Genomic DNA, 19,862 nt, shown 5'->3' with positions numbered 1-19,862 from the left:
AAGGTCGGGGAAGGCTCTGATTACCAACTTGTAACACCCTCGATGCGACTATATCTCCCACGTGTCAAGGCACGACTTACAGGCATAATCGCATTGAAGGAATATGTCGCAAGTTAGGCAATCTTCACAACATCCCATGTAATATAATAATAAAGGGGAGATAGCATAGTTGGCTTACACTCGCCACGTCAATCAAGTACATAAATAACATTACATCATCCAAACACTCATGGCCCCACTACGGCGCCAAAATAAAAGAGAACCCAACATGCGACACGGTCCCGTTCACCCCCAACTGGGCACCACTACTGATCATCAGGAAAAGAAACATAGTAACGTTGAGAGTCTTCGTCAAACTCCCACTTGAGCTCAAGTGCGTCTCCTCGAGCGGAATCATCAGGCCCTGCATCTGGTGTAATAGTAATCTCTGAGCCACAGGGACTCAGCAATCTCGCACCCTCGCGATCAAGACTATTTAAGCTTATAGGAAAGGCAAGGTAAAATATGTGGAGCTGCAACAAGCGACTAGCATATATGGTGGCTAACTTATTCGCAAAAAAGAGCGAGAAGAGGAGGCAAAGCACGAGCAAGAAACTAGAGGACAACCTGCACAAACATTACTCCAACACCGTGTCCACTTCCCGGACTCCGCCGAGAAGAGGCCATCACGGTAACACACTCAGTTGATTCACTTTAATTAAGTTAAGGTTCAAGTTATCTACAACCGGACATTAACAAATTCCCATCTGCCCATAACCGCGGGCACGGCTTTCGAAAGTTCAAATCCCAACTTAGCCCATGACAAGCTCTCACGGTCAATGAAGGAATAGACCTCCTCCCAAGACGTTCCGATCAGACTCGGTATCTTGGTTCTTCAAGACATTTCGACAAGTTAAAATAAGACCAGCAACACCGCCCGAATGTGCTGACAAATCCCGATAGGAGCTGCACATATCTCGTTCTTAGGGCACACTCAGATGAGACTAGCTACGAGTAAAACCAACCCTCAAGTTTCCCCGAGGTGGCCCCGCAGGCAGCTCAGTTCGGACCAACACTCAGAGGAGCACTGGCCCGGGGGGGTTAAATAAGATGACCCTCGGGCTCCGGAAACCCAAGGGAAAAAGAGGCTAGGTGGCAAATGGTAAAACTAAGGTTGGGCATTGCTAGAAAAGCTTTAATCAAGGCGAACTATCAAGGGGTTCCCATTATAACCCAACCGCGTAAGGAACGCAAAATCCGGGAACATAACACCGATATGATGGAAACTAGGGCGGCAAGAGTGGAACAAAACACTAGGTGAGAGGCCGAGCCTTCCACCCTTTACCAAGTATATAGATGCATTAAGATAATATAGCAATATAATGATATACCAACAAGTAAATAAATGTTCCAACAAGGAACGGCCTCCAATCTTCACCTGCAACTAGCAACGCTATAAGAGGGGCTGAGCAAAGCGGTAACATAGCCAATCAACGGTTTGCTAGGACAAGATCGGTTAGAGGTTTGACATGGAAATTTGGGAGGCTTGAAATAAAGTGGTAGGCATCGTAGCATTGGCATAGCAAAAGAGCGAGCAAACTAGCATAGCAAAGATAGTAGTGATTTCGAGGGTATGATCATCTTGCCTGCACAGTTGTCAGAGTTGACTGGATCCTCGAAAGCAAACTCAACAGGCTCCTCGTTAGCTAACTCGTCTCCCGGCTCTACCTAAACAAGACAAACAAGCAACAAGGACACAATCAACCACGTGCAAGGATCAAACAAAATGATGCAAAGATGATATGCTATGCGGGATGCGATGCGGGATGCAAAATGCAAGATGTGACAGGAAAATGCAAGAACCTGGCCTCAAATTGGAAATCCAAGTGTGCCACTGGAAAGATGAGATGAAATCGCTGGAAAACGATATAAAGAACACCGGAATCGGAGTTACGGTTTGGAAATGGCAAGCGATTCAAAAATGACACCGGTCTGCGATTTACAGCAAGTAGCCATCTAAATGCAATGAGATGAACATGATACAGCACCCAAACATGACAACAAGATACATGGAAGGGATGCATTCAAGATGCTTAACAAAAGTCTAGCACTGAGCCACGGCCAATTCATCCATTAACAGGTTCAAACAAGCATAGCAAAAATGCAAATGGCAAACAGATCTCAGACTTAGTGAAATTAACACTTGTCTGGAATTTCAGATCAGGTAGCACTCTTCGGAGCAACAAAACTACATGCTACAGGACCTGAACATGGCAAAGTAAAGCATGGCATGGAGCTACTCAAAGATCTTAACAAAAGTCCCTTAGTGACCTTGAGCCAAAAGGGATCAGAAAATACAATTGCAAGCATGTGAACATAGCAAAAACATAATCAGTTTTCAGACTTCGTGAAAACTGGAGCATGCTGAAATATAACTCAAGTAGGCATGTTTACGAGCTCGATGCACTCACTACGGTGCAAGTCATGGCAATACAAACATACATCCACCAAGAAGGCACAAAATGCAAGCTAGACATGGCAAGAACAATGGCATAGCATGCACGGATCAACTACAACATCACCGGCAAAATTGTAAAGAAGTTGACAATCTGCCCAGATTCACAAAGTAGCAAAAGTAGAGCTCGATTGACTCAAGCTAGGGTGCTCCATAATTGCAAAAAAATACATGGATGGATATAGCACTACAATATTAACAAAACATCCTTGCTGATCATCCTCAAAAGAGGCACGGATCAGTAGGAAACAACATGAACATATGGCATCATGAGATAAACAGATCAAGGACTTAGTGGAATTGCTAAGTCCCTGAAAACAGAATTAGCAAGTGCACCACTTTGCAAGCTTGCACTAGCCACCACACACATCACAAAAATACATGGGTTGCACCTCTGGAAAGATTACAAAACCCTTAACAAAACATATGTAGATCATCATGGCATAGCATGCACACAATAATCATGGCAAAAATGACAAAAACCTAAATGGAGTAGCAGATCTGACAATTAACTCAAGTAGCCCTATTCTAACAGCATTTAGGGCATCAATATGAGCTCAAATGAAAATGATGCAATGGAATGAAATGATGTACTCTCTGAGATGAACATTTTGATATGCTATATGCATGAATCGGAGCTACGAATGCAAAGTTACAGAGCTATGAACAGGATAATTTAGATCTGCAATTTTGGGACTTAGAGAAAAATCAACCTCCGGATTAGGGTTTACTGTTCACGGATCTGGATCTGGCGCACGGATCGAGGATCGCCGGATCCTCACCGGAGTTCGTCACCGGAGTAGGAGGGGCCGGGCCGGAGCTTGCCAGCGAGGAGAGGAGGCCGGGCGGCGTGGCAGCGGACCCGGGTGGCGAGGGAAGGCCGGCAGGGCGCGGCCCCGGGCGGCGCCGACTCGGGCGGCGTGGAGCTCCGGGCGGCGATGACGCGCGGCAGCGGCGCAGCGCCGACGCGGTGGCGGCGGCGAGGCGGCGAGCGGCGCGGGAGGAAGGAGGAGGCGGCGGGCGGCTCCTGGGGCGGCTGGGCGGCAACGGTGGAACGGCAGCCACGTGGCGCGCTGCCATTGGCTGCGGGCGGCGGCGGTGGCGTATCTGGCCAGAACGGACACGTCCGGTACGGCGCGAGGTGGATTTAGGGTTTGAGGACGAGGGGGATCCGGAATTTCGGAGGAGGGGCTAGTTTTATAGGTAGAGGGAGCTAGGAGAGTCCAAATGAGGTGCGGTTTTCGGCCACGCGATCATGATCGAACGCTCTAGATGATGGAGAGGGTTTAGATGGGTTTTGGGCCAAATTGGGAGGGTGTTTGGCTGCAACACACACGAGGCATTTTCGGTCCCTCGGTTAATCGTTGGAGTATCAAACGAAGTCCAAATGATACGAAAGTTGACAGGCGGTCTACGGTAGTAAACCAAGGCCGCTTGGCAAGTCTCGGTCCAATTCGGAAATGTTTAATCCCCACACACGAAAGAAAGCTAGAAATGACCACCGGAGGAGAACAAAGCGCCGGAATGCAAAACGGACAACGTGGAAAATGCTCGAATGCATGAGATGAACATGTATGCAAATGCAATGCACATGATGACATGATATGAGATGCATGACAACGATAACAACACACGGAGACAAAGACCCAAACCCGAGAAAATAAAATAACTTAACGCCGGAAACAGCAAGAGTTGGAGTAGAAATTGGGAGAGTTACATCCGGGGTGTTACAAGTGAAGAAAGGATGACCGAAATCCCTCCTAACTGATTGAGCCATCTCATATGAGGTTTGGTTCGGTGGAATGGACCAAGATATCCCAAGATAGTTCCAAACCCTTTGACTAAAGTTGCAAGCAAAGAAAAGATGAGCTCGATCCTCATGTTGTGCAAGGTTGCATAGCACACATGTGTCATCCTGGATGATCCAATGTCGGCATTGCATCATATCCCTAGTGTTCAAACGATCCACTAAGAGAAGCCATCCAAACACCTTGAACTTGAGCGTGCATGCACACTTACAAATCCATTTGAAGATGGGTTCAACCACTAGGTGGGAGAAGCATGAGTCATAGTACATCTTTGTCATAAAAGCACCAGACTTCGGAGGCCATTTCCAGATGTCTTTGCTCTCCTCATCCAGATTGATCAAAGCCAGTAGTGCCTGGAGTTGTGAGTATTCAGAATAAGCCTCCTGTGATAGAGGCAGATGGAAGTGATCCAAGGCATCAGGCAGCTCCATAAACTCCTTGATAGTGATTGCATCATCAACTACAAATGAATGTAGCCTTGTGAAGCACTCATGTAATAGGACAACATGATTTCCCAGCTGCCAACGATCGAGCCAAAAAAGCACTGTGTCGCCAATATGAACTTGTGGAACAGCAAGCTTGCAGAAATTGGTATATAAACACATGACATCACGCCACCAAAAGGAGCCACAGATCTGGGTGCTTTGAGGCGGTGATGATGCGTAATAAGTGTCCCAAATTAAAGTGACCCAAGGCACGTCAACCTTATTAAAGAACTTGAAGAGATGATTTAGTAACAAAGCCTCATTTTGAATGCCCAAATTAAGGACACCCAAACCACCGTATTTCTTAGGGCGACAGACCATATCCCAAGCAGCCAATGATTGGCGTGGGTTATCTGTGTTGCCTCTCCACATGCATTGTCTCATGATTCGCTATAATTGCTGCAAAATGCCCTTGGGAAGAGATAAGGTACACAAGAAATATATTGGCATGGAGCACAACACCGACTGTAGAAGTTGCAGTCGGCTTCCTTGATTTAGCAAGCATGAGGAAGCAGATAGACGTCGCTCGACGCGATCGACCATAGGCAGCAAATCATAGATTGTAGGTCTAGAAGTTCCCATTGGCAATCCTAGATACGTGAATGGCATGGACCCAACGTTGTATCCGAGCAGAGAAGCCACCCTAGCACCTTCCTCATCACTCATATTGATTGGAATGAGTGAGGATTTACTAAAGTTGACACGTAATCCTATTGACGCCGCAAAAGTGCCGAGCATCTCCTTGAAAGCAATAAGCTGATCATCGATCACAGGCAGAACAATTAATGTGTCGTTGGCATATTGTACAATCGGGTAATCGCTAGAGCTGGTTGGGATTGGCAGTGAAAGGATGTTCCTAGAGCACATTTCGTTGACTACCGATTGTAATAAATCAACCATGATCACAAATAGCAACGGTGATAGGGGATCCCCTTGACGCATGCCCGTTCTGCAAACAAAATGATTGCCCAGCACACCATTGAGGAGCACAGAAGAAGATCTCATAGACAATATGCTATTAATCCATCCGGTCCAACGGGAGTCAAAGCCCTTGCATTGCAAAATTATGAGAATAAATTCATGCTCAACTGTGTCCAAGGCCTTCGTGAAATCCAGCTTAAGAAGGACGATGGGCCGCTTTGAAGCCTTGCATTGGCGTATATACTCAAACACCAGGCTAGGCAATCTTGAATAGAACGACACCGAAGAAAACCATATTGATTGCGGTGGATGCATCTGAGGATCACTTTCTGAAGGCGATTAGCAAGAAGCTTAGTCAAAAACTTCAAGCACGTGTTGGTCAAAGAGATGGGTCGAAATTCGCCAACAACTTCAGGCTTAGCTTTTTTGGGATCAGAGTAATTAATGATGTGTTAAGACATTCCAGATTTCATCTGCCCTCATAGAACTCCTTGACAAGTTGCATAAAATCCTCCTTTAGAATTGACCAACACTTCTTTAATAACAGGCCAGTAAAGCCATCGGGGCCAGGAGCACGATCCGTTGGCATGTTCTTAATGACACATTCAACCTCGGAGTCTGTAAAAGGCTAGGATAATTCCTCAAGGCCATCAACACGCGCAATTAAGGTGTCCAAATCGAATCCCATGCTAATTCCTTTTGCACTGCCCATACGCTGGTTAAAATCAGACCAAAACATGCCAACTAGTTGTTGATGATCCGATACCACATCACCTGCTGAATTCTTAATTGAGGAAATTGTGTTTCTCCGAAACCTTTCAGTGGCCATGGCATGGAAAAATTTCGAGTTTTCCTCACCAACTTTAATGCTTCGTATTGTACAACATTGTTTCCAATATATAAATTGCCAATGTAAGATATCCTCCAGATGCAATTTCACAATTCGCCTGAAATTAAACTCCGGCCTAGTCAAAGGCCTAATCTCCTCCAGTCCATCAAAGTATAGAATCACTTTGTTGCAGTCTGAAATGAGCGCCTTAAATGTGGAGAGATTGAGATGCCATTTCTTGAGGGCATATCAAAGGGCCTTGAATTTAGAGGAAATAGTTAAGGCAGCAGAGGATCTGGCGACAGACCTGTTCCAAACTTGAGCAACACAATCATAAAAACCAGGCAAATTAATCCAATAATTTTCAAAGCGAAAGACTTTAGCCTTAGGAATAGCAGTAGCAATTGAGACCATGCATGGAACATGATCGGAGGTCGTGCGTTCAAGCGGCAAGACTAGGGTGTTGGGATGATCCGAGGTCCATGCAACAGAAGTAAAAAAAACAGTCAATCTGTTCAAGTAAAGGCTCAGTTTGCATATTTGACCAAGTGAATTGCCGTCCTTTAATTGGTAGCTCAACAAGACCCAAGTGGCCAATCACTTCATTAAACAGAAAGATGTCACTGACATTACCCCCAGGTAGGTTACAATTTTCCAACGATCGCATAAAATTGAAATCGCCCAAAAGCAGACAATTATCATCACAGTTAATGTCAAGGTTGTACAACCATTGCGCGAAATCATCGCGGGCCGGACCCTGGCAAGGGCCATAAATTGAAACTAGGGTCCAAACTTCAGAAGTGTGCTTAGAGCAGAATTCCAGAATAATACCATAGGGCCTTGCCTCAGTTAATTTACCCTCAAAGAGAGAGGAGTTCCAAATGATGACCATACCAGCCGAGGCACCCACCGAAGGCACATACGAAAAATTATCAAAATGTCGTGGACAAAACTTCCTAATAAACATGTGATCGATATGCATACACTTCGTTTCTTGGAGACAGATCACAGAGCAGCCACTTTCATCAATCTTTTGCTTAACCGCTAATTGTTGTGCTTCAGAATTAAGACCACGCATGTTCAAACATAAAACCTTCTAGTCTTTAAACCCTGACTGATTCATTACAAACCATAATAGAGTGCAACAAAAGTAGATCACGCGATGACCTACACTGACCAGCTAAGCATAGTAATGGGAGAGATAACCAAATATGAAAACATAAGTAAAGTTAGATGGTGTTTAAAGTGGTACGACATGGACCATAAAGCCGTCCGATGCAACTAATCATCAGAACTCTTGCTGTTGGAGGAGGTAGCAGGATCAACCACAAGCTTATCCTTGGAGATCTTCCCAGGAGCAATGCGCAGGCGGGCCCCGATCCGCTGAAGATCTGCAATAGGCGTTGGTGGACGCACTAATAGGTTTCCTTCAGATTGTGAAGAACTAGTCTTCCGCTTCTTGAATGCATGCTGGGCCTTGATCTGTTGAGAGCCTCTGCTTGGGGTTCTATGGAAGCCTTCGCGTAACACGCTTAGACATGCGCTGCAGCGAACCTCCGTGTCCACCAAAGTTTTAGCAGACTTTAGCTTCCGGCCACGCTTGATGGTCACCTCATGGACAGTAGTAAACTCGAAGGACTCAGTGATAGGTTTAGATAGATCATCAAAGCAAAGAGCCCTTGCAACTGGTCTCCTAATTGGAGAAGCATGGCTTGGAAGGCTGTAAGAGGAGCCTGACGGAGGTTGTAGAGAGAAACTGACATCTGCGCCATTGTAACAAATATTCCTGGAGCCCTTAGGCAGCTGTAGAGACCCAAATTCAATCTTGAACACAAACTTTGGTATTTCAGCAGAGAAAAGAGCCGGCAAGAACTTCTGGAATGTGCGCTGCTGTCGGATTTTGGGTTCCGGCAGACCCTTAAGGTTCGAACACTGAGGTGTGCACGGAGATTACACCTTCTACCTCTCCGTCTTGCAAGGATCTAAACTAACGAAAGAACGGCACAAGGGACACAGGGTTTATACTGGTTCAGTCCACCGTTGTGGTGTAATACCCTACTCCAGTGTGTGGTGTGGTGGATTGCCTCTTGGGCTGATGATGATGAACAATACAAGGAAGAACAACCTCGCGAGGGTCTGTTCTTGGCTGGGGCGATGAACTGCTGGGAGGAGTTCAGCCGTCTTTCTCTCTCTCTCCCTCTTTCCAACTGGTCGACCCTTTTTCCTCTAGATCTCCATGCTTCTGGCTCTAGCTCTAGCTCTAGCTGCCGCTCTCGCTCTACTCGCTGCACTCGCTGCCTCTACCCCAGGGGTGGCTAGTCCTATTTATAGTGGCCCTGGTCCTCTCCCCAAATATTGAGCGGGAAGGGAGTCAACAATGGCGGGCTAATTTGAAGGGGGACAGCTAGTACAAGCTATCCTGACAAAAGCAGTCTTCGCCTGCGCAAAGCTCTGGTGATGACGCCGTCTTGGGCTCCATGGTGACCTCTGTCTCGTGGTCCTTCTGGTCTTGGTCTTGTTGCACCAAAATGGCAACCTTTGCCTGATGCCTCGGTACTCCGCGGCTGCGCTTGCCCCCTTTCCACCAAAGAGGAAAGGAGGACGCTGCGCGGGCTAGCACCCGCCTGGCGCCCCGAGTCGTCATGGCTTGCATCACGGGCACCTCGCGAGGTACCCCGCCTTGATCTCTCCGCCTCCTCGCGAACCAGCCTGACGAGGCAGTGCCTGAGGAAGGTCCGTGTCGACCGCCCCGCGAGGCTTGGCCCCTCGCGAGGGTCTTGAGTCTTGTGTTGACAAAGATGGGCCATGTTGGGCCCTTTTTAGCCACGCCGCAGGCCGCAGGCAGGCAAGTCTGGGGACCCCCATTCCCAGAATGCCGACAGTAGCCCCCGGGCCCAAGGCGCGCTCGGACTTGGCCGTGCCGAGAGGCGAAAGGGCAAGGGCGAACCGCCGCGGGCCCTAACAGCCTGAGGCCTTGGGCGCCGCGTGGCGGTTGATGGGACGCAAGTGCTTCTGCAACCGCGCAGGTTGACAAAGGAACAGCATCTGCCCAGACTTTGCCCTTTGTCTTCTCCGGTTGCTGCTCAGATCCCCTTTCTTGCGCCTCCCCCTTCTTCCTCCAAATTTCCAGATCTACTCCGGCTGCTTGACCTAGGAAGCCATGGCGCCTCATCAATCTTTGGCCGAAGCTTGGTACTCACCTGCCCTGGACTCGCCGAACGTGTCCAAGGCGGGCCTTGCCCGACTGCCATAGATGGCAGCGGCGCAGGGCATCAATGGGGCGCAGGTGTTAAAGGCCGGCTCCACCACCCCTGAGGGCCGAGGGAGCACCTTTTATCCTCTCTTTGTAAGCTCCATCGCTGCGGGCCTGGTGCCTCCCTTCTCCGAGTTTTTCTTCTCTGTCCTCCGCCATTACAACTTGCAGGCTCTGCATCTCCACCCCAACTCCGTCCTTCTCCTGGCGATCTTCGCTTATTACTACGAGGCCCACGTAGGGGTGCAGCCCTCAGTGGCCTTGCTGCGCCACTACTCCTCCCTCCGGGTCTCTCGCGATTCCCCTTCCGCGTGCGCGAGCTTCGTTGCGTATGGTGGCACCATTGCCATCACGAATCCCGGGAAGAGGATTGAGGGCTTCAGGAGCAAGTGGGTCTTGGTAGATGCCGGGCGCATCCACCCTAGGTTGATCTTGCCCGCGGAGCAGCCCGCGAGCTCCAGCGACTGGTGCCAAGCGGAGCTCATGGACCCCCATGCGAAAGTGGTGTTGGAGAAGATGGATGCGGACCTGAGGCCGGTCAGCACGGCGGCGGTGAAGTTGACCGGTGCGTTGCTGTTGAGGGAGTTCCTGGAGCACCAGCTGGCTCCACTCCGGCAGTACTCTCCACCGATGTGGAGGCCTCATCCGAGCCCCGCGGCCTTGGGTGACGAAGATTTGGCCGCGGTCCTCCAATCTCTGGTCGGGGGCGAGGTGGCAAGGCTGGAGGGCGCTCCCAAGCCCTTGTTCCTTCGTGACGACTGGGAGCAAGTGGTGAAGTCCATGCCCGTTTTCAACGGGGACGGGCTCGTGCCCGTGGCGGCTTCCAAGGGACCGGTGGACGTGCCCTCCAGCGACTCCAGCAAAGAGGAGGACGAAGAGGAGCAGGAAAAGGGGCCTGACTCCGAGGCGACCGACGGAGAGTCGAAGGCTCCCCTCCCCCGGTGCAGGCCCCGCAGTCTCCGCCTTTCTTCGAGCGATGATGACGAGGATGGAGACGAGCAAGTCGGCGGGAGCCTGCCCCTGATCCCGAAGAAGGACAGGACCGGGCTGATCTCCCGCGGGTCTGCTCCTGCCCCGAGGCAGTCTGCAGACGCGCCTTCTGCTTCCGAGGTTGACCCTTCCAGCCGGCTGTCAGGCTTCAAGTTTGGCCGGAGGCTACCCGAGCTCACCGGCGATGACCCGTAAGTGCTTGACCCTTGTCTTCATTTCTTGTTCCGCTGCCGAGGCTTGACGTTCGTATCTCTTGAATAGGCTGGCGCCCGCGGCGAAGAAGCCGAAGGGGGCTCCTGAGGCTCCATCCGCAGCAGCACCTCCGCCTGTGGAGGAGGGTGACCGTGGCGCGCGGGCCTCTCCTGCCCGGTCGTCCTCGCGAGGCCTGGTCGAGCTGGCTGGGGCGAGCTTAGCCCCCGTGGCCCAAGTGACTCCTGCGGTGCCTTTGCCCACTGCCGCCACCACAGCCGCTGGGGTGCAGCAGGCTCCAACTCAGGACACTGTGATCCGGCCATCGCCGCCTTCTCCCCCCGTTCCGCCGACTGTTGTTTCTCCAACCTCTCCTGCCGTCCTGGAGCATGCTGTTGCTGGACTGGATCGGCTGCGGCAGGATCTTCTCGCCGACCCTTGCCTGGTGGCCGGGCGCTTGGAGCTAGCTTCAGGATGGATCCGCTCCGACGCCTCGATCCGGGCAACGCTAGTTCAAGCCTCGACGGCCTGCGATGAGGAGAGGCAGGCCGTCCTTGAGACGAAGGCTGCTCGTGACGCGGCCCTAGGGGTGGTGGTTGAAGTTCGCGATCATTGCAAGGCGCTGGAGGGCGAGCTGCAAGGCCTGCGGGACCAGCTCGCGAAAGAGGTTCGTCTGCGCCAGGAGCAAGAAGAAGGCATGAAGGCTCGCGAAGCGGCGATCAAGGGCCGGGAGGCCAAGCTCAAGAAGCGCCGCGACCGCCTGGGTGCGTTGAGGGAGGAATTGGAGGCGACGAAGGTCGAGCTGGACAAGAAGGCTTAGGTTCTTACCGAGGATCGCGTGGCCTTCGCAGACATGGAGAAGAAGGCTCGTGCTTCGCTGAAGATGCTCTACGCCAGTGGCCTGGAGAGCCCGCTGGCCGGCGCCGAGGACGGCCCTGCCAAGCTGCTTCCCTTCCTGTTTCGTGCTCTTGAGGATGTCGCCCTTGGCCTTGGCCCCACGGCCGAGGCCGAGGCGCGTGTCCTGTCTTGTGCTGCGCTGACGCGGGTCTTCACCCACATCTACCTTCGCGACCCCAGCGCCGATCTCGACAGCCTGTTGGAGCCAGTAAGCGGCGAGGGTGCTGCCACCGCTGCCGAGGCCGTGAAGGGTCGCGCTGAAGCTCTGCTGGGGAAGTTCCGGGCCTTTAGTACCGAGTCGAAGCAGGATGCCTCCGGTCCTGCCGCTCCATGAGGCGGGGCTGCCCGCGCTGCTCTACCGCCGCCAAGCGACTCCGCTACTGCTCCTGTCCTGCTTTTAATTCCTGCACATGCATCATGCCTCGGGGAGGTGTTTAAACTTGCATTTGGTGTTGAGACAGTATGGACTGTAATATTTGCTTTTAAGTTCCTTGAATTTTATGCTTTTCTTCCCTACTTGCTTGTGTTCTACGCCGGCAGAGCCCGGCCCCGCGCGTACCTCACCCAGCATTAGCCCCGACCGGAAACCAGGACGGGACCAAAGGAGTGAGGGGCTATGGAGATAGTTAGGCTCCTGAGTCGCGATGCTCAGGAGTCCCCCTTGGCGCACGAACAACAAGTAGGGAGGTGTGATGTAGGTGGATCGTCCGTCCTACGTCTGGAGAGCCCGACTCCGCGCGTACCTCACCCAGCATTAGCCCCGACCGGAAACCAGGACGAGACCAAAGGAGTGAGGGGCTACGGAGCCGGTTAGGCTCCTGAGTCGCGATGCTCAGGAGTCCCCCTTGACGCGCAAACAGCAAGTGATGAGGTGAGATGCAAGTGGAACCATCGTTCTACGTCTGCAGAGCCCGGCATTGCGCGTGCCTCACCCAGCGCTAGCCTTTCGGAACTAGGGAGTGAGGGGCTATGGGACCAGTTAGGCCCCTGAGTCGCGATGCTCAGGGGTCCCCCTTGACGCTCAAACGGACTTCATACCTTGGCTCCGCTCAGGGAGAGACGCACGGCGAACCAGGCCCGAGGGGACTGGTTGGGTGGCGTACGTCTGGGCGTGACCCAGGCGCAGCCCCCGTGCCCCGCCCCTTCGCGCGGCGCTCCCGGGGGGAGGCTTTCCATGAGGCTAGACACTGAGCTCTAGGCTCCCTGAGGTTGTCGCGGCCCGGGGGCCACCCTCAGTTGTTTATCACCAGCGCGGAGCATAGCGCTTCCGCATGTGTACGGGCATAGCCGCTCCTCGGCAGTGTCGTCAGCCAGCGCAGAGTATGGTGCTTCCACTTGTACGTAGGAGGGGGGCCCCCTCCGGGAGGAGCCCCCAGGGCGTGTACAGCCCCGCCCTGACACGTGGTCGGCACGGTAGGGCTAGGTGAGGTGTATCTGGGCACCCGTGAGCCAGCGCGGGACTCACGGGGCCCTACCTCTAGGCGGGTTGCGCCTGGCACTGGGTCTTATCTTGTGTTGTGTTCCTGCAAGTTTGGTTAGATGCCCGCACTCTACGTCCTCGGGTCCCGGCCCTCGAGCTTGTCTCAGTCGTCGCCGGTACGCCAGGTCGCGATGCCGTGGACATAGCCAGAGGGTGAGGGCTGGAGAGCCAGTAAGAGCCCTGAGTTGCGATGCTCAGGCACCCCCCCTTTAACGTGCAAGTGGTCGACATGGAGAAGAAGAGGTGCCGTGGATGGGCATCAAGTAATCAAGCATGATGGGCAAATGCGTAGCCAGAAATAAACGCAAGGGAGATACATGCCGCTGGGCCTGGCCCGAGCGACTTGGGGATGATGCAGCCCGAGGGGCGCCCCCAACAAAGCAAGCTAACAACATGAAATAAAAGGGATACATGCCGCAGGGGCAAACCCACGCGGCCTGGGAAGAATGTAGCCCTGGGGAGGGCGCTCCCAGCTGGAAATGAAACTTGTAAGATGTCACCTGAGGGTGTCGAGGGCGAAAGAGGTGTTGGTGCAGCAGACTCGGCGGGCTGCAGAAGCCAATCCTCACGAGCCCCCAGGCCCAGGGGCCTCGGGAGGCTCCGGAGGCACTGGTAGCCCTTCGCAAATCATCTCCATCTCTGCCAAGGTTGCGAAACGCCTATCTTCTCGAGCCTCCATGACGCCCCTCATGAGGCGCTGACACGTCGCAACCGCGCTCAGCAAGCCGTGAGGCATGTGAACGCAGCTGCGGGGCGGACCCCCGCAGCGCCCCACTCGCGAGGGCCAGAGGCACCCCATCATAGCGACTTGGTTGAGCCCTGGTACGTCGACGCAGACGCGCAGCCTACCATCCTCGCCTGGGTGGGGAGTCACAGGCGGTAGACGGCGGCAACCCCTCATGATTCTTGATTCCTGTAGTTCTTGAATGGCCTCGTCGACGAACTCCTGTGGGTCTGGCCTTCCTTGCCTTGCTCCTTCTTGAGGGAAACGTGCTTCGTAACACGCCTCCATGTTGTGCCCAAGCACCTCCCTTGTGACCTTGGCCAGGTCGGTGACCCTCCAGGGGAGAGCCCCCGAGCTCTGTCTGAGGAGGGCGCTGGGCGCGCTTTCCTATGCGATGGAAGGAGGTTCCCCCTGGGCAGATGCGGGCCCTGAGGGGCCCGCCTCCCGAGGGGCTGGTCCGGACGATGTCTTCTTCTTCTTGGGAGTGGTCTCGGGAAGCCTCCTGCTTCCGCGATCCGGGTCTTCCAGCGACGCGGCCTGAAAGGCTCGCTCCAGGGAACACACTGCATCCTTCTCTTCACAGGGCACCGTGATGACTCCGCCACTTCTTGGCATCTTGAGGACGTTGTAACCATGGTGAGTCACGGCCATGAACCTGGCCAGCGCTGGGTACCCGAGGATGGCGTTGTACGGCAGGCGGATGTGTGCGACGTCGAAGTCGATGAGCTCGGTGCGGTAGTTGTCGCGTGCCCCGAAGGTGACAGGAAGGCGGACCTGCCCAATCGGGACCATGGAGCCGTCGGTGATTTTGGAGAAGGGCTTGGTTGGCTGAAGCTGGATGTAGGGCACTTGGAGGTTGTTGAATGTTTCCACGGACAGGACGTTGAGCCCTGCCCCACCGTCGATGAGGGTCTTGGTGACCACCACGTTGCTGATGACTGGGGAGCAAAGCATCGGGAGGACCCCGGCTGTGGCCGCGCACTTGAGTTGATCCGCTGAGCTGAAGTGATGGAGCAGGCCGACCACCTAAGAGGGCGCGCTGCTTCAAGCCTAGGGAGGACTGCATTCACTTCGCGGGCAAACTGCTTGAAGATGCATTGTGAGGCTGGGGCTTGAGCTCCGCCCAGGATGCAGGCGATGGCGCGTGGCTCCTGGAAGCCCCCAGCCCCTTCGTCTTGGTGGCGGTCCTCGTTTCTCCTAGGTTGAGGCGGCAGTGGGGGGAGCCATGCGTGGCCCTGTGGGCGATCCTCACGAGGCTGATCCCTCCAGTCCACCTCGCGAGGTAGGTCTCGCCAGCGATCCTCGCGAGGTTGATCGCGCCACCCTTGGCGTGGGCCGCGGTCTTCCCAGCGCCCTGCGTTTCTTCCTCCTCCTCGGCTGTAGCCCCGATCGGCGCGTTCGGGACGATGGACGATCCTTCCTTCTCGCACGGCGCGGAGTTCTGGGCATTCGTTGGTGTTGTGGGTGTGGAGGTCGTGGTACACACAGTACCGGCCGCCCCTAGAGGACTCAGGCAGATCTTTGCCCCGCTTGGTGTCTGGTTCTGCCGCAAGCACGGCAGCCCCCTTGCGCTTCACGTCCTTAGCCTTGGGCTTCTTCTCTTCTGGGTCTCTGGCAGGCAGCTCGAGGAGGGAGAGGCGTCCCTCCTCAGCCCTGGCGCACTTGGTCGCCAAGTTGAACAGCTCCAGGGAGGTGCACATGTCTTCATGCATCGCCAGCTCCTCCTTCATCTTGACGTCGCGCACACCATCGGAGAAGGTCGAGATGATGGCCTCCTCGGACACCTTGGGGATCTTGAGGCGCGCGCTGTTGAAGCGCTGGATGTACTTTTGTAGGGTCTCTCTGGGTTGTTGCTTGATGCGGCGCATGTCGCTCAAAGCGGGTGGCCGGTCGCGAGTACCTTGGAAGTTGGCGATGAAGCGGGTGCGCATCTGGTCCCAGGAGGAGATCATGCCTGGAGCCAGATTCAGGAGCCAGGTGTGGGCTCCTTCCTTGAGCGCCATGGGGAACCAGTTCGCCATGACCTTCTCGTCCCCGTTGGCAGCTTCGATGCCCAGCTCATAGAGCTGGAGGAACTCGGCAGGGTCAGTCGTGCCGTCGTAACGAGGAGGCAGGTCTGGCTTGAACTTGCCGGGCCACGCGATGCTACACAGCTTAGTGGTGTAGGCGCGGCAGCCTGCGGTGGCCACGAAAGGCTTCGGCTGGTGGAGAGCTCGGTCCTGAGGGTCCCCACGCGCTGCAGCTAGGAGCAGCGCGGGGTCTTGGTGTGCCAGAGCTGGAGCAGCGTCGCGGTGTGCCGGAGCAGGGAGCGCCCGGGCAGCTCCTTGTGGGCGTGGGACTTCTTGGCAGCTCCTTTCTTGCTGCGCTGGCACCTGACGGAGCGGGTTCTGCCCAGGGGCCACGCACCTTGGAGCCATGGCGTCTTCTTGGAGAGGAGGCGGCTAGTACGCCACCGGAGCTTCGTTGCCCGCGCGGGGCAAGGTGCGGTGCAGCGGAATGGACGGCGCGGGAGAGCACCCGGCGGCGCGGGAGAGCACCCGGCGGCGCGGACAAGCTCGGCGACGCGGTCGAGCCACTCTTCGTAGATGTTGTCGACGAGACGGTAGCGCAGGAGCTCATTTGCCGCGAGGAGCGCAGCTCGAGCCTCCAAGGGGGCGCGGAGCACGCGGGACGAAGAACCAGCTGGTGCGAGCGATGGAGTGGCAGTGCGGCCGTCTTGGTGCACGGAGGGATGCTGAGACGACGCTTGCTGCTCGCCCCCCGCCGGGCCGGTGGCGGCGTTGACGGCGGGCGACGGGGAACGACGAGGATGCCCACCGAGGGCGCCGTCTGGGCGACGCGGGAAGCGATGGCGGCCCGGCGCTCGGCGCGGGCCCGACGAGCGACGGACATGGATGCGACGGTCAGAGGAGAACGGGCGGTGGAAGACGAATTCTGGCGCACCCCTACCTGGCGCGCCAAATGTCAGATTTCGGGTTCCGGCAGACCCTTAAGGTTCAAACACTAGGGTGCGCGCGGAGATTATGCCTTCTACCTCTCCATCTCGCAAGGATCTAAACTAACGAAAGAACAGCACAAGGAACACAGGGTTTATACTGGTTCAGGCCAGCGTTGTGGTGTAATACCCTACTCCAGTGTGTGGTGTGGTGGATTGCCTCTTGGGCTGATGATGATGAACAATACAAGGAAGAACAACCTCGCGAGGGTCTGTTCTTGGCTGGGGCGATGAACTATTGGGAGGAGTTCAGCCGCCTTTCTCTCTCTCTCCCTCTTTCCAACTGGTTGACCCTTTTTCCTCTAGATCTCCATGCTTCTGGCTCTAGCTCTAGCTCTAGCTGCCCCTCTCGCTCTACTCGCTGCACTCGCTGCACTCTCTGCACTTGCTGCCTCTACCCCAGGGGTGGCTAGTCCCATTTATAGTGGCCCTGGTCCTCTCCCAAAATATTAAGCGGGAAGGGAGCCAACAATGGCGGGCTAATTTTAAGGGGGACAGCTAGTACAAGCTATCCTGACAAAAGCAGTCTTCGCCTGTGTAAAGCTCTGGTGATGATGCCATCTTGGGCTCCATGGTGACCTCCGTCTCGTGGTCCTTCTGTCTTGGTCTTGTTGCACCGAAATGGCAACCTTTGCCTGATGCCTCGGTACTCCGCGGCTGTGCTTGCCCCCTTTGCACCAAAGAGGAAAGGAGGATGCTGCGCGGGCTGGCACCCGCCTGGCGCCCCGAGTCGTCATGGCTTGCATCACGGGCACCTCGCGAGGTACCCCGCCTTGATCTCTCCGCCTCCTCGTGAGCCAGCCTGACGAGGCCGTGCCTGAGGAAGGTCCGTGTCGTCCGCCCCGCGAGGCTTGGCCCCTCGCGAGGGTCTTGAGTCTTGTGTTGAAGAAGATGGGCCGTGCTGGGCCCCTTTTGAGCCACGCCGCAGGCCGCAGGCAGGCAAGTCTGGGGACCCCTGTTCCCAGAACGCCGATAGCTGCCATTGCATAAGAGGGGGCAGAACAGGGCCAAATACAGTGAGAACTTGCCCAATATGGAGAGGAGGCTGCATTGGGGTCGCTGGTTGCTGAAAGATCACCATATCTTCCACTGGTTGTGCATTAACAAAATCATCTGAAACTTGCAGAATGATCGATTCTTGCGACTGATTCGCATCAACATGATTTTCATCCACAAGCTCCTGTTGCACAACATGCAGATCATCATGTGGATCATCCTGGTGGGCTGGTGCATGATTGTGAGCTGGTGGTGGTAGCTCATCCCAACCAATCTCCAGAAATTCAGGCATAACCCAGTTGTACACTCTCAATATTGATCCCAAGTTTAAACCAGTTAGGCAATTTCTTCGCCGGTTCAATGAAGAAAGACGCAAGGCTATTGGTGAGGAGGTAGTCCGGCTCTTGGCCGCAGGGTTTATTGTGGAAGTTTTTTACCTTGAATGGCTAGCTAATCCGGTGCTAGTGCTTAAGAAGAATGGCACTTGGCGTATGTTCATGGACTACATAGATCTGAACAAGGCCTGTCCAACTGATCCTTTTGCTCTCCCTCGTATTGATCAAATCATTGATGCTACGGCGGGTTGTGACCGTTTGTGTTTTCTGGATGCTTATTCTGGTTATCATCAGATCAAAATGGCGGTTAAGGACTAGGAGAAAACAGCTTTTATAACTCCTTTTGGAGCCTTCTGCTATGTGTCAATGCCTTTTGGGCTCAAGAGTGCCCAGGCGACTTATCAGCGCTATGTACAGAGTTGTCTTCACAATCAGATTGGGCGCAGTGTTCATGCTTATGTGGATGATATTGTGGTAAAGTCCAGAAAGGAGGAGATATTGATAGATGATTTAAAGGAGACTTTTGGTAATCTCCGGGTTTATAAAATGCTGCTTAATCTGGCCAAGTGTGTCTTTGGTGTACCGGCAGGAAAGCTCCTGGGTTTTCTGGTGTCAAACAGGGGCATTGTAGCTAATCCGAAGAAACTCAAGGCCATAACCTCTTTGGCTAAACCGAAGTGTATCAATGATGTTCAACGACTAGCAGACCAGATTGCAGCTTTGAGACGGTTTATAAGTCACCTTGGGGAGAAGGCCATCCCTTTATATCAGATGTTGAACAAGATGGATGACTTCGTCTGGAGTGAGGCCGCCAATGAAGCGTTTGAAGACTTGAAGCGGCAGTTAGCCGAGCCACCGGTCCTTGCTGCCCCTATTGATAAGGAGCCCTTGTTGGTATATGTGGCTGCTAATGCCCGAGCTATCAGCGTGGCTATTGTTGTGGAGCGCAAGGAGGCTGGAAAGAAGTATCCGGTTCAACGACCAGTTTATTATATTAGTGAGGTGCTTATTGAGTCTAAGCAGAGGTAACCACATTGGCAGAAGCTGGTGTATGGAGTTTTCATGGCCAGCCGGAAGCTCAAGCACTATTTTCAGGGTCATCCTATCACTATGGTCAGTTCCGCCCCCTTAGGGGATATCATCCAAAATAGAGAAGCAACCGGCCGGATTGCCAAATGTGCTATTGAGCTCGGACCTCACGGGTTAAAATATACGCCTCACACAGCAATCAAATCCCAAGCACATGTGGACTTCATCAATGATTGGACAGAGTTGCAGGCACCAGAGGAAAAGCCAGATAACACTTATTGGACTATTCATTTTGATGGGTCCAGACAATTGGAAGGCTCGGGGGCTGGAGTCATATTAACTTCCCCATGAGGTGATAAGTTTTGTTATGTTCTCCGTTTAATGTTCCCTTGCACTAACAATGCAGCTGAATATGAGGCCTTTCTCCATGGTCTTCG

The sequence above is a fragment of the Triticum dicoccoides genome, chromosome 7A, assembly GCF_002162155.2.
Source record: "Triticum dicoccoides isolate Atlit2015 ecotype Zavitan chromosome 7A, WEW_v2.0, whole genome shotgun sequence".
Taxonomy (NCBI): domain Eukaryota; kingdom Viridiplantae; phylum Streptophyta; class Magnoliopsida; order Poales; family Poaceae; genus Triticum; species Triticum dicoccoides.
Note: the sequence above shows the minus strand (reverse complement) of the source record.